Source organism: Panicum virgatum, chromosome 8N (genome assembly GCF_016808335.1).
Source record: "Panicum virgatum strain AP13 chromosome 8N, P.virgatum_v5, whole genome shotgun sequence".
NCBI lineage: Eukaryota > Viridiplantae > Streptophyta > Magnoliopsida > Poales > Poaceae > Panicum > Panicum virgatum.
The window spans coordinates 47,791,478-47,806,261 of record NC_053152.1 but is presented as its reverse complement, the minus strand read 5'-3'; the positions used below and the strand labels follow the sequence as shown (position 1 = coordinate 47,806,261).

The 14,784-nt window shown below is 45.0% G+C and overlaps 1 pseudogene; it reads left to right on the top strand.

Moving 5' to 3' along the window:
- The first annotated feature begins 2,657 nt into the window (after positions 1-2,657).
- On the top strand, positions 2,658-14,695 carry LOC120686182 (annotated as a pseudogene).
- The last annotated feature ends 89 nt before the right edge of the window (positions 14,696-14,784 follow it).

Below are 14,784 nucleotides of genomic sequence, written 5' to 3'. Positions count from 1 at the left end.
CTACACTACTCAAATTAAGAGGGATCATTTCACTTTTGTGAAAATTAATCCTCATCCCAGAGAGCTGCTCAAACCACATAAGGCAACCTTTCAAGTTCCTAAGGTGTTGCTCATCACAGTCTGAAAACAAGATTGTGTCATCAGCATACTAAAGGGACACCACGCCCCCATTCCTGAAATCAGTTAGTAACCCTCCAATCAAATCGCTCTCTACAGCTTTCTCGAGCATTTTAGTAAGGGTATCTCCTACTAAATTAAAGAGGAGAGGAGAGATAGGATCCCCCTGTCTCAAGCCTTTTCCTGGCTTAAAGAAACTGCTCTCCTCGCCATTAAGATTAACCCCAACCGAGCCAGCAATCACTAGCTGTTCAATCCAACTTATCCAAGTCGGATTAAAGTTCCTAGTTTTGAGAATTTCAAAGAGAAAATCCCAACTTACTCTATCATAAGCTTTCTCGTAATCTAACTTAAGGATGACCCCAGACTGATTTGATTTTTTAACACTATGGTCCAACTCATGTGCTACCACCACACTTTCTAGGATATATCTACCCTTAATAAAAGCACTTTGGCTCATGGCCACTAATCTATCAGAGACTTTGCCGAGTCTAAGGGATAGAACTTTCGAGAAAATTTTAAAACTACAATTAATCAGGCTAATAGGTCTAAAGAACTTCATGTTACAAGCATTTTCAACTTTTGGAATCAAAGTCAACATTGCAAAATTGAGCCTATAAAGGTCTAAATCCCCTTTATGCTAATCATCAAACATTCCTATCAGGTCAGTCTTGATCACCTCCCAAAACTTTTGGTAGAACAAAAAAGAAAGGCCATCTGGCCCTGGCGCCCCTTCCGAGTAACAGCTGAAGACAGCCTCCTTAATTTCAGCTTCAGAGAAAGGGGCACAGAGCATGTCGTTTTCCTCAGGCGTAACTTTATGAGAGTTATCCCAGAAATTTTCATCTAAAGAGATGCCAGCTCTCTCTTCTTTAGCAAACAAATTTTTGTAAAAGTCTACCGCTATTTTCATCATGCCAGCCTGGTCATGAATTTGACCGTTTGGGTCCTCTAGGAAGTCTACCCTCTTCTTCCTGCTCCTTTGATTTGCCACAGCCTGGAAATATGCTGTGTTTCTATCCCCCTCTACGATCTCTCTCTCTCTCTCGACCTCTGTCTAGCCTTGATTTCTTCTAAGACCCAGATTTTTTCTAACTTTCTGGAAGCAGCGTCCATCCTACTTCTCTCACTATCCAACAAAGGTCTAACTTCCAAAAGCTTATCCAAGCGGTTGTATTCATCAGCCAGCGCAACTTTTTCTCTGTTCATTTCAGCAACTTCATTAGCAGCCCAGCCCCTGACTAACTTCCTAAACGTTCTCACCCTAAATTGCCATCTATTTATGCTTAGTCTCATTACATGGTTGAGACCAAGCTTTTTCCACTAATTTGGTAAAAGATTCTTTTTCTAACCACCATTTCTCAAACCTAAAGCGCTTCTTTCCAAAAAAAATTATTAGTACCTGCATCTAACAGCAAAGGATTATGGTCACTAGGAAGTCTGTCTAGTGCTTTCACTCTAGCCAGAGGGAAAGCTGAATTCCAGTCAGTAGTAATAAAAATCCTATCAATTTTAGCCATAACCAAACTCTCTTGGTTATTAGTCCAAGTGAACTTCCTATTATTAGCACTTAGTTCGATTAAAGCCTACTTGTTAACCCAATCATTAAAGGCATCCGCCCACTTATGATTGATCCTGAAATTACTTTTATCACTACTAAACCTTACTAGGTTAAAGTCACCTCCTACGATGGTGGGGCCCTGCCATTTACTCAACACATAATGTAATTCATCTAAGAAGGCTTGTTTTCCTTCTTCATAACGGGAGCCATAAACTACAATTAGCTTCCAGTCGAAACCAGATTTCTTATCTGTAATCATAACGCTCACAGAAAAACTAAGGATATCTGACACTACCGGTGTAAAAGATCAGCATTAGCTCCAACCAAGATACCACCTGCCGAGTCCAATGGCTGGTAGAAAATTCCAGCTAAAAGGAACAGCCCCAGTTAGAGATCTCAGGAACCCAGGGCTAAAACTATTCTTTTTAATTGAAATGCATGATTTACTAGTTTTGATCAGATCAAGAAGTCTAATGTGCAACTTTGATCACTATTACTACTACTCTAACCCTGTGGCCCAGCTCAGCCCACTATAGCGTCCGCCCAGCCCAGCCCACTATAGCATATCAGCTGCCGCCGACGCCGAGCGGCGGCACGCTTCGCCGCCTTTCGTGTCGTGCCGTCTTCGTCGGCCGGCGGTTCCTATTCGATTGGTTCGTCCTCCGGCCGGCGGCGGCCGCCCAAGCAGCGACCAGCAGGCAGCAGTACGCCCCTCCACTCCTCCGTGCCTCCAAACCTCCTGCAATCTGTTGCCTGCTGCCTAGGCCTCCACGGTACAGGCGGTCACAGGTGAGTTCTTCTGTTCTTGTCTCCCCGACCCTTCCAATGCAAGTTCCATCCGATCATCATCAATCAGGTAATAATCAGCTAATGCTATATCTTGCATTTCTGTTTGTAGAATCTTGTACGATGAAGAGGAACAGGGACATTGCATCTCTTTTGCAAAAGCGTGCAGCAAAGAAGCCCGCTGCTTCGTCTCTCCCCCTTGTCATCAGCCCAGTGGAAACCGCCGAAATGTCGTTGTCCCCGGCGCCGGCGCCGGCGCCGCGGGAGCACGTGGAGAGGATCCGGCGCGAGCGCTACTTCATCGGGCGCGCCGAGCAGAACCCGCTGGCGGAGGACATGCATCAGGCCGTCAACTACCTCAGCCAGGAGCCCTACTCCAAGGACGTCCACTTCCTCATGGAGCTCGTGCAGGTCAGGACATCTTGTTCCTTCCTTCCGATGTTAGCCTGCCTGATAGCACTTCTTTCCGGCACCGCATTCTACATTTCTTCCTATGATTCTCTGGTACTCTTGCTGTTCTTGTGTGACTCATAACTCTGTTTATCCATCTCGAAATGAAAAAAAAAAGAATAATTCGATTTGTATGTGTTAGTGTTGGTACTAACTTTTCCCTTTTTTCTGCCTCGAAGTGCATTGGCATCACTATATAAAATCTGAGAAGAAAACCATTTTTTGTCCTTAAGTGTCTCTCTTGCTACAGATTTCCCAAGAAAAGAAAATATTTTTTGGGCATGTATTTTGTGCTCCGAGAGTTCATCTCTGTTGCTCTGCACGGTGTTAATGTGAAGTGACTGCTCTGCTTCCACTATGCGTGCCGACGTGCCGTTAGCAGTGTTGTGAACTCTCTGGCTCACCTGTTGGCCCCTCAACTCCAGGGCCCACCTATCACTGATCTAGTATTAATAATGCAAGCCTTGTCCCTGTTGTAGAGCTTTCTCCTTGGGATGGGAACAATGACTTGACTGGCAGACGAACATCTTCACTGTTCAGTGCGTGATTTGGAGATATTCCTATTCTCCAGATTTAATCTGTACCCTATTAGATGATAATTTATTAACACAAGTTCAGTACTTCACTGCAACTGAAAAGTGTATTCTTAATTTTTTGAAATACTTCCATTGTTCAACAAAACACTGAAGTTCAGATGGTTTATTTGCATGCTCTTTGTTGTCAGATATGTTCATTGCAGACTGAAATTACAGATCGTCTTCTTGCATTCCTTCTTTTCACTTTTAACCCATTTCGTTGGAGTTGGAGCATACACATACGGGAAATCAATGAAATCATTCCTAGGATGTGTAACTTCTGATGGCATCCTTGCCAAAAGAAAATTTTAGAATGCTTTGATGGGTGACATGTTTGTGTAACTAAATTATTCATAATGTTCTTACATGTTCTTCATGTATCATAAATAGGGGTTATACTTACAACTAAGTTCTCTCATTATTAATTCAGGGAAACAAAAGTAAAAAGGTTTCAAATTGGTGTAGCCTATGGCTGTGGTTTTGTAGGTATGCAAGTGCATAAGACCATGTTGTATCAGTTGCCATCACATGAGCATGTACTTGAAGACAATAATAAATATTATTGGCTAGATTATGCTGTTGAATCTGAATATAAAACACAACATAGAGCCACATTCCCTCTACTACAGGCGGGAGCACAGGAAGTAACTCTCTAATTGGATAAATAATATGATGCATGATATACTATTCTTACATATGCTTCTTCATCAGTCAGGAACCAAAAAACAAAAAAGTAGAGTAAAACGGAACAGAGTGTTTACATGGATGATAGATTAAATCTGAACTGTTATTGATTGCTTAGTTAGTTTATGTGCACCTATAGGTGATAGTAGTGATTATTACTTATTTTGTCATATTCTTTTTGGTCTGTATTATTATTGTCATTTGTGCATGTAACAGGCATGGATCTTGTGTATTTTGCTAGAAGAATGCATATTGTTTGTTCAAATGATGTTCCCTTTTGCAGAGTTCAATTTCAGCTGGATTGCCCTTGTTATTTTTCTTCAGATTTTTTTTCCATATTATCATTAACTACTGACTTATGATCCCAATTTTTTGCTTCACAGATTATCTGCCCCTTAAATATTTAAAAATAATGTATTCCTCTTCTTTAATGACAGCCGAAGCACCTAGAAAAAAATGCATGTGTTGGCATGGTCTGCTTATTTCCATTAAAGTTGTGAAGCCAGTAAAAAATAATTCATTTAATGTGCCATTTTGCATGATCAGTCTACCTGACTTGTTCATGTTTGCAGTTGTTAGTGGATATATCTTACTATTTATTATCACTTCAATGCTTTCTTACTGGATGAATCTTACTATTACTTCCCATATTAACGTTTTCTTTCTCAAAAACAGAATGCTGAAGATAATGAATACCCTTCTGGAGTAGCACCTTCGTTGGAGTTTCTAATTACATCGAAGGACATTACTGGATCGGGTGCATGCTCAACTTTGCTCATCTTTAACAATGAGAGGGGATTCTCATCAACCAATATAGATTCCTTCTGTCGTGTTGGGAAATCAACAAAGAAGGGAAACAGACATCATGGTTACATTGGAGAGAAAGGTAACAGCAGCTGATTCAATCTTTCGTTTTCCTCACCAAATAGAAAATTTTAACTTTTTTTAGAGGCAAATTAGTTGGAACTCTTCTGAGCCATTGTCAAAAATTATGAGATATGATATAGATGAAATGATATTGCCAAATGGCAGGAACTATATGTACTGCTTATAACTAGATAAATCTATTTCTCTATTCACTAATATGATAAAAATTGCTTTTTCCTAGAGGCAAAGTTAGTTTATAACTTTTTTATCACTTTTTCAATAATGTTATACGGTGCTGAATGTTGGCCTACAAAAAGACGACATGTCCAACAACTGAGTGTAGCAGAGATGCGGATGTTGCGGTGGTTTTGCGGGCACACAAGGAGGGATAGAGTCCGGAACGAAGTTATTCGGGATAGGGTCGGGGTGGCACCAATTGAGGAGAAACTTACCCAGTATCGGCTGAGATGGTTTGGACATGTCCAACGAAGGCCTCCTGAGGCGCCGGTGCGTAATGGGGTTCTTGAGCAGGTCAATAATGTAAGAGTAAAATGCATGGGAGGTACATAAACTTGTAAGAGTGTGTCATATAGGTCCATCAACTTCGAAAGAGCATTTTTTGGTCCCTAAACTTTTTAAGTCGTTCACCGCAGGTCCATACCCCTCCACGTGAGCAAGTATCGATGACATGGCGTGCTGACTGGACATCTTTATCTTTCATGCATCTCTCCTTCCTCTCTCCACCCCTTCCTCTCTCTCTCCCACCCATCCTCTCTCCTTGCGCTGACGGCTCCCACCCTCCCTCTCTCCCTGCGCTGGCGCCGCTCGTCCTGCGCCCCGCCACCAGCTCGCCGCTGTGCTCCGCCTTCGCCCTCACCGCCGCTGCGCTCCGCCTTTGCACTCGCCGCCGCGCCCCGCCACCGCACTCGCCCTGGCACCCCGCACCCATCCTCGCCGCCGCGCCCGGGCTCCGAGCTCGCCGCGGCGCCCCGCCACCATCGTCGCCGCCGCGCCCGACCTCCGCGCTCGCCGCGGCCCCCCTCCACCACCCTTGCCGCGGCGCCCCGCCACCGTCCTTGCCGCGGCACCCGCCATGGTGTGCGGCGGCGCGCGGCTTCCGCCGGAGACAAGGCCAGCGAGAGCGGAGGCGGGTCGGAGGCGGCCGGCGAGCGTGCCCCGTCGGCCTCGAGGGCGCCTGGACGCGGCCCCGGAGCTCCGTCCCGGCCGGACCCACGCGGGGCCAAGGCGGTGGCGGCCGAAGGCCCGCGCCGCACCGGAGCCCTACGAGGTGGCCACCGGCGAGCACCCGCGAGCGCGCATGCGGTGGCGCCGGCCGAGCTCGGCCCTCCTCCCAATCCCGCGCCGCGCCCGTCCCTCTCCCTCGAGCTCCTCCGCCGCGTGTGGAGACCGGGCTGCCGGGCCCCCATCGAGCTCCGCACGCGGCCGAGCTCCGCCGTGGGGCCATGGCGCGGCTCGAGCTCCCGTCGGCACTCCTCCCTCCGGGCCATGGCGGCAGCGGCCATGGCGTATGCCCGCACGGGTCCATGGCACGGCGGCGGCCTCCCCGCGCCAGTGCTCCCTCCAGATCCGGTTCTCTCGGTGCGGCGGCGAGCCTCCTCGCGCACCTCCTACCAACGTGGGCGGCGCGGGGCAGGATGGCGGCTCCAGTGAGTTCCGCGGGCTAGGGGCTACCCCGGCGGTGGAGGAGACGCGGAGCAGAGGCGCCCCCTCGCCGCGGAGCTCGTCGGCCGAGCGGAGCCGTGGGGCCGCCCTCCCTCCCTCGAGCGGAGGTGCCCCCTCTCCGCGGAGCTCGCCTGCCGAGCGGGGCCGCGGAGCTCGCCGGACGAGCGGAGCTGCTTGGCAACCATGTCTTGAGGAAGAAGAAAGAGTGGCGCCTAGTCAGCGTGCCACATCAGCGCTAGCTGCCCACATGGATGCGTATGGACCTCCGGTGAACGACTTAAAAAGTTTAGGGACCCAGAAATGCATTTTCGGAGTTGATGGACCTATATGATACACCCTTACAAGTTTGAGGACCGCTGGTGTACTTTACTCATAATGTAAAGAGGGGTAGAGGTAGACTTAAACTGACGTGGGATGAGTCGGTTAAGAGAGATCTTAAGAATTGGAATATCTCTAAAGAGATAGCTTTGGATAGGAGCGCTTGGAGACTAGCTATCAATGTGCCTGAACCTTGAACTTATTTCTTTCGGGTTTCATCTCTAGCCTACCCCAACTTGCTTGGGAAAAAAGGCTATATTGTTGTTGTTGTTGTTGTTGTTGTTGTTGTTCAATATGATAACAGATCAATATTGAACAAAATTTTAATTTCAAATGGTTGGAATTTTTGTTGAGTGCTGATTATTCATTTTTCTTTAATATTGTTTTGGTGCTGTAAGGATCGGGTGCTCTAGCCTAAGAGGGGGAGTGGGTGAATTAGGCACTCTAAAAAACTTAGACCTATGGCTCCAACTAGTTTGCACAAAACTTAAACTAAAACAAACTATCTAGATGTGCAACTATGGTTGTTCTAGTGTGAAACCCCTATCCCAAAAGAGTTTAGCAACCTATAGCCTTTCCTATCAAGAAACTACTCTATGAAAGTAAAGGCATACAAATTGCTAGTATGAAATGCGGAAGCTTAATGAGCAGGATAGGAGATAGCAAACTCTTGACGCGGGTGTTTATCCCGTGGTTCGGTTAGCCACAAAGGCACACCTACATCCACGTTGTTGTAGCACTCACTAAGAGTATTGCTACTCAGCCACCAAGTCTCTTCCGTGAACACAATCACGGTCACCTTGGCCCTGGGTTCCACTAAGGAGCTTCTCCACAAAGGATGTGGGTCTCCACGTCCCCCGCACAAAGTGTCGTTGCCGATCCACACCAAGTCGGAGGGTCGATGACGTTGCCGGCGAGCTTCACAGCTCCAAGGGGCCGGCGCACCAAGCTCTTCTTTTGGTTCACTAAAGAACCACAGCACAAAGGCTCAAGGCCTTGCAATCTCACTCACTAAGAGCTAATCTAGCACTCACACTTTACAAGGCTAGTGCTAAAGGCTAAGGATATGATCAATGTGCTCTTGTATGGCTTGGAGATAATCTTGGGTGTGTGTGTGACTTCTAACAACTCCAGCAAGCTTCAAATGGCCGGGGGATGCCATATATATAGGCCTCCAAGTCGTGGAGCCGTTGCTCCAACGGTTAGCAAAAATCTGCGTACCATTGGATGAACCGATGCCTCTGCATAGGGTAGCGTCGGTTCATCCGGTCACTCTCAGACCCGAAGTAGCCGTTGGCTTCTCTAACACAGTTGCAGCAGTTCCAGGGTCCATCGGTTGAACCGATGCTTAGGGTGTCGGTTCAACCGGTCACACACAACAACTGGACTAGCCGTTGGGCCTCCCTCTTCTGCTGACGTCATTACACCGGTGCTATGCTCCGATGCATCACCGGTTCAACCGGTGCTGAAGACTTGGCTCCTGCGCGCTTGACATCGTCTCTGGAACATAGTACATCCAATGCACCGATGCCTCTCTTGACACCATCGGTTCATCCGGTGCTTCACTTGTTGCTTCACTTAATCTCCAGAGGCACAAAGACTTGGGCCACACAGCAGGGCGTCGGATCTTCCGACAACCATCGGATGCAACGATGCTAGGGGCATCAGTTCTTCTGGTGCTACTGGTTTCAGTAGAACTCGTCCAATGTTCTTCGTGTTTTGCTTTGCATGGCCTTTCTACTTCATCCCTGGGATCTAGAAATGTTCACTTAACAAAAGCATTAATCCCATTGATTGCGTTGTCATTCGATCACCAAAATCACTCGAAATGGCATAAATGGTGCCATGTTCGTTACAGGTGCCCTGTATTGCATGGAAGCAAAGGGCTCCTTGTTGGTACATAAGCTGACACATTTGAATTTTGAATCCTGTTTAACTGAAGCAGGTTCTTTTGAATAAAGATTTCAGTAATGGGGTTATCATGAAAAGATACTAGCAAGTATTTTGTTTTAAGGTCCTAGCTTTTAATATTCTTAACTTATATATTTGGAACAGATTACTGCAGTAAGTTGGTATATCAATGTTTTAAATGAATTTAAGAAATTATTCCTTACCTCTTAAAAGAGTGTATGCTCATATTATACTTCATGTTAGATGAACTAGTTTAACCCTGCCAGTGAGCTAGCTTAAATGGGAAAGTTAATCCATGCATATCAATACAGATTCACAGATAAATACCAAAGCATGTTTGAGCTGCCAAAATCTTTTTAGTTACAGGACTATGAGTTTTAATTTTTTTTCCTTTTGACCCACTATGAGTGATAATTTTTTTTCCTTTTGTCAAAATCTGTCAATATCTGTTGACCCACCACACCCAATTCATTGGTAAGAGTTACAGCACACACTGCCCCTCATTTTTCTGCCTCACTATGAGTTATAATTATTTTTCCTTTTGATTCAGGGATTGAGTTCAAGAGTGTTTTCTTGATATCAAGTGAGCCGCATATATTCAGTAACGGCTATCAGATCAAGTTCAATGAGAAACCATGCGCTGAATGCAACATTGGATACATTGTCCCTGAATGGGTGGAATCCACACCTAGCCTTTCAGACATTGAAGCCACATATGGATGCTCCAAAATCCTACCTACAACCACCATCATCTTACCCTTAAAGAGTGAGAAAGTTGATGCTGTGAAGAAGCAACTGTCAAGCATGCATCCTGAAATGCTACTCTTCCTATCAAAGATCAGGAAGCTTTCTGTCCGAGAGGATAACTCTGATCCAAAGAGTAGCACTGTTAGTGAGATCTCAATTTCCAGTGAAAGGAATTACCAAGCCAGGAAGAATATGCATGCAGAGTCTTATACACTCCACTTGTCAGCTGAAGAGAGTGGTAAAGGAGAAGAAGAATGCGGTTACTATATGTGGAGGCAGAAATTCCCAGTCAAGCCAGAGAACAGGGTTGACAAACGTGCTGAAATCGATGAATGGGTGATAACCCTGGCCTTCCCACATGGCCAGCGTCTGTCCCGTGGGAAGCAGCTATCACCTGGAATCTATGCTTTTCTCCCTACTGAGATGGTAACAAACTTCCCCTTCATCATCTAGGCAGACTTCCTCCTTGCCTCATCAAGGGAGGCAATACTGCTTGACAGTCCATGGAACAAGGGAATCCTAGAGTGTGTCCCAAGTGCTTTCATGAATGCTTTTGTAACACTTGTGAAGTCAAGAGCTGACGCACCAGCAATGTCTCTGCCATCTATGTTCAACTTACTGCCTGTCAATTCCGCACTGATCCCACTGCTTGAGCCTGTTAGGTCTGGCATCAAGAACAAGGTTCTTGCTGAGGATATAGTTCCTTGTGAGTCTTATGCTTCACAAAAGATATTCTGCAAACCCAGTGACGTTGCACGGCTGAAGCCAGCTTTTTGGACTATTCTTGGCAAAGCACGGGAATATGGAATGGACTTGAAGAATCTGTCAACTCATGGGACCTACATTCTTAGTTCTCATTTTGACAAGAGTACATACAACAGCGTGCTTGAATTTCTGGGTGTCAAGAGTGTGAGCACTGAATGGTATGCAAAATGCATTGAAGGGTCTAATCTTATCAAGGAGGCACATGAACAGCTTTACCTGGAAATTATATATTTTGTTGCCAATAATTGGAATAATTGTTTCTCTGGTACAAACATGATGTCAATTCCCCTACTGAGATGTTGATAGGAATGGTGTTCTCTTGTTTTGGAGCATATCAAGAGCTAGTCAGCATAATGATAGGTTGTGTATTGCATCTGACGGGACATGCAGATCATGGTTAATCAGCTGGAACAAGGAGTTTCCATCTGCTAATCGGTTCTTTATCCATCCCAGCACACAGATTTCTCTAGAAGGTTTCTCACAGAAGACGACAGTGGAAAACTGGTTTCGGAACCTTGCAAAAGTGGAGGTTGTCTCTGTCTATAGTTATGGATTGACTGTTGTTGGTTCCTTGGGCAATGATTGCAGACCTGTTATTGCTTACGCACACTTTTTGTACCACTCATTGAAGATGAAACACATAGAGAGCTGCTACTTATCAGAACTATGCCGTGTCATGCCAGTAATTGACAGCTATGGCCATGTTGTCAAGGAAAGAAATAGCATTATAGTTCCCGCCAAGGGGAGCAAATGGGTTGGTTTGCTGGGTACAAACCCATGGAGGAATGATGGTTATATTGAATTGTCAGCAGATTACAAGTCAGCAGGCCATTTTGCGGGGAACTTCACATCTGAGGATCAGCTATTGGAATTCCTCAAGACACATCTGCATGCCTCAGATGTCCCATTCATAAACCCGCCAAATGCTAGCTTCCATACTGTATCGTCGCCTCTCACAGTGGACAATGCTTTCTTGCTACTGGAATGGATACGAAAGATCAAGTCAAATGGTGTAAGATTACCAGATCGTTTCCTAGCTTGTGTAAAAGAAGGGAGTTGGCTAAAAACATCAGTAGGATACAAGCCACCAAATGAATCATTTCTGTCTAGTGCTAACTGGGGAAGCCTTTTGCCAAGTGTGTCTTCCTTTGTCGATATACCAATGATTGACCAACAATTCTATCGAAACAAGCTGCATATGTACAAACAGGAACTCAAGGCAATTGGGGTGAGATTTGAATTTCAGGAGGCATCAGCTTACATTGGAAGCTACCTCATATCTATGGCTGCAATCAATGCGTTGACAAGAGAGAATGTGTACTCGCTTCTTAGGCTCATTCGTTTCCTACGAGAGAAGGTTCTATCTCCAAGTGAACTGATTGACAGTGTTAAAGGTGGATGTTGGATGAAGAGCACTCTTGGCTACAGGCGTCCTTCTGATTGTATCATCTATGACTCAGATTGGAAAGTGGCATCATGTATTAGTAACCAACCATTCCTTGATGTCCAGTTCTATGGTGAGGCAATCCATGCCTACAAACCGGAGCTGGAGTTGCTTGGTGTTATTGTTGGGTTCAAACAAAATTACCAGCTTGTTATTGACAACTTTAAGTTCAATTCTGCTGCTATTACCTCTGAGGCTACTGTATTAATCCTCAAATGCATTCGTCATGTGGGTTCATGTGAAGATTTCATAAGGAAGCTCAAAGTTTTGAAATGGGTGAAGACTAATGTGGGATTTTGTGTTCCTGGTGTGTCTTTTCTTGTGGATCCTGAATGGCAGTGCCTTGTGAATATTTTCAAAGGAGTTCCCATAATTGATTTAGGATTTTATGGGAGTGTCATCAGTTCATACCAAGAGGAGTTGAAGAAGACTGGTTTGGTAACACGATTTGAGGAGGTATCAAAGGCTATAGCTCAGGTTTTCAAGGACATGGTATTGAAGACATCACTTACAAAGGCTAATGTCCTTGCTCTACTAAAATCTTATCGGCAGCTGAGAACACACAGCCCACTTCCTGTTGAGCTTTTCAACTGCATGCGCAGCGAGAAGTGGCTACACACATCACTAGGGTTCAAATCTCCCTCAAGTGCAATCCTATTTGATAATGCATGGCAATATTTATCTCATGTGGCATTATTACCATTCATTGATGATGGTGACTCTTGTAATGGTTTGGGAGAGGATATTTATGGTTATAAAGATGAGCTTAGGGAGTTGGGTGTTACTGTTGAAGTGAAATTTGGTGCTAGATTTGTCATTGCTGGCCTCAACATTCCTGATGATCCATCCATAATGTCCAAAGCTACCATCTTGTCATTGCTTGAGTGCATCAAGAACTACTTTGCCTCTGCAATCGCACCTCCTAATGACTTCCAGGACAAGATTTGCAAGGAGTGGTTGAAGACATCCATGGGCTACAAATTTCCTGATGAATGTATCCTATTTGATGCGAGACAGTCTTCTCTGTGCATGGAAGATGGCCCTTTCATCGATGAAGCATTCTATGGTTTGGAGATAGCCTCATTCAAAAATGCCCTTGCGAAGATTGGAGTGGTCACTGATGTTAATTGTGGACAAGATCTTATTGCTCAGCATCTGAAAAGCCACAAGGATAGAACTACTATTTTCCGGATCTACATGTACCTGATGAAGCATAATTGGAAGCCTGACAACAGCACCAGCGATTGGATTTGGATACCAAACCAAACAGAGGGCGGAGAATGGGTGAGCTCAAGAAGCTGTGTTCTTCATGATAAGAACAATCTTTTTAGCCTGCAGCTACATATTCTGGACAAATATTATGACAGGAAATTGCTTGACTTCTTTTCAGTTACTTTTGGTGTGAGGCATGGACCTTGTTCTGAAGACTATTGCAAATTATGGGCCACATGGGAGAACTCAGTCCACATGCTCGCTATATCTGATTGCTTCGCTTTCTGGAAGCTCATTGCAACTAATTGGACCAAAAATACAGAGGAACTTCTATCTGGTTGTGTCAAGGTTCCAGTATGTATCGATGGCAAGATTATTTTACGAAACAAGGAGAATGTGTTCATTCCTGATGATCTACTGCTTGCAGATTTGTTCACCAAGCTTCCTCATCAATCGCTTTTCATCTGGTATCCTTCTTCCACCCTACCATCCATGTCTCGAGCAAGACTTAACAGAATCTATAATAGCATTGGTGTTCAGAGAATATCCAGAGCAGTCATGAAGAATGAATCTTTGACCTTAGAGAATGGCTGTTTCAGAACAGTTGATTCAAGCAAGGTGGTTAAGGTTGGCTTGCTCCAGATTATTATTGCGCACCTTGCTGATCCTGCTCTTGACATTCCCTCTGAAGAGAGGCAGAGGATGGTTTCTTGCCTTCTGAATGTGACTGTCCAAGTGACTGATGAACCTATCACGGTGAGCTATAGTGTAAGGTTGTCATCTGGTGAGGTAGTGGATGTGAAGGCCTGCCGAATGATTCGGTGGGAAAGGGAAAATTCCAAGCTGTACATGCAGGGTAGCGATGGCGAATCCAGTTCCGAAGAGAAGATTAAGTTTGCAACCTACTTTGCAGACGAGATATCTAAAGGCGTGCTTTTTGAGATGGCGGATCAGATCCCTTCGCTCGCTGAACTCATAAAACTTGGAAGCTTACTGGACTTCCAGGATGGTGCTGTTGGGTTCTTGCTAAAGTCCAAGAATCTGCAGCTATTCCCTGAAGATGAGGATTTTCTGAAGTCTTCAATGCTAGGTGGAAGCAAGAATGTCATAATCATATAACCTACTGAAGTAGTGACCACTGTCCCCAACTCCAATTTCTTATCTCTATCCACAGGTGGAAGCAAGAACCAGTAATGTTCTGCGGAATATGGTCTTTTGGACATGGTCGTGGTGAGTAAATTGTTCACTTACGCCCCTCTTATGAACATATATCGTTCGTGTTCATCAGTTATGCTCACACTGTGACATGGTCTAATGTAAGTTCTCCTGGCAGGTTCCTGATGGTTTATTAAATATCTGGTGTTGCATCTGGAGGCTCATGAATGTGACTGCCTGGCTGTCTTCTGTTAGACTTATTAATATTAGTCTTAATGCTAAACAGTTACCGCTAGCTTAATCGTGGATGTCGAATCTCTTGGAACAAAACTTGTCAGTTGTTTCACTGCATATGCTTATGTATGCATGATATGACACTCACTTGAGTGTGGTGCAGCTAAAGTACTAATATTATCATCAGTGCCTTGTGTGCTTTGTTGATTTCTGATCACATGTTTAGCATTTGAGGAAATTTGTTGTGGTGGCCAGTTAATTGCGTGGGCTTAGCT